We start from the raw sequence: 638 nt of genomic DNA, 5'->3' as shown, positions 1-638 counted from the left end.
AACAAACATTTTTGATTTTTATTGCAATGCAATACTACTAAGAAGAGAGAAATGGCTGTAAGTACCTTACATATGATGTGGTTAATGGGTAACTCCAGTGGAAAACACATTTTCACCTTACCAGCTGCTTTATTCTCCAGAGAAAGTTGTGTAGTTCTTTCCAGTCTGACCACAGTGCTCTCTGCTGACACCTCTGTCTATGTCAGGAACTGTCCAGAGTAGAAGACAATCCCCATAGCAAACTTCTCCTGCTCTGGACAGTTTCTGACACAGACAGAGGTGTCAGCAGAGGGCACTATGGTCAGACTGGAAAGAGCTACACAACTTCCTCTGTAGGATACAGCAGCTGATAAGTACTGGAAGGATTAAGATTTTTAAAGGGTACCTCTCCTCAAAAAAACTTTTGATATATTATAGATTAATGTATGCAGAATAACTTTACAATTGCATGTTATTAAAAAATATGCTTCTTTCTATTTAATTTTCCACTTTGAAGAAATGACCACTAGGGGTCTCCCTACCAGTCTTGGCAGCAAGCATTTCAGACTCATCCTGGAGTCCTAAACACTACGACCTACCAGTCTGCTTTGTTCACAAAGGAGAACACTCAGAGCTGCCAGCCTGCTTTGTTCACAGCC

This window comes from Hyla sarda, chromosome 6, assembly GCF_029499605.1.
Source record: "Hyla sarda isolate aHylSar1 chromosome 6, aHylSar1.hap1, whole genome shotgun sequence".
In the NCBI taxonomy this organism is placed as follows: domain Eukaryota; kingdom Metazoa; phylum Chordata; class Amphibia; order Anura; family Hylidae; genus Hyla; species Hyla sarda.
The sequence above is the reverse complement of the archived record's forward strand: the minus strand, read 5'-3'. Positions refer to the sequence as shown.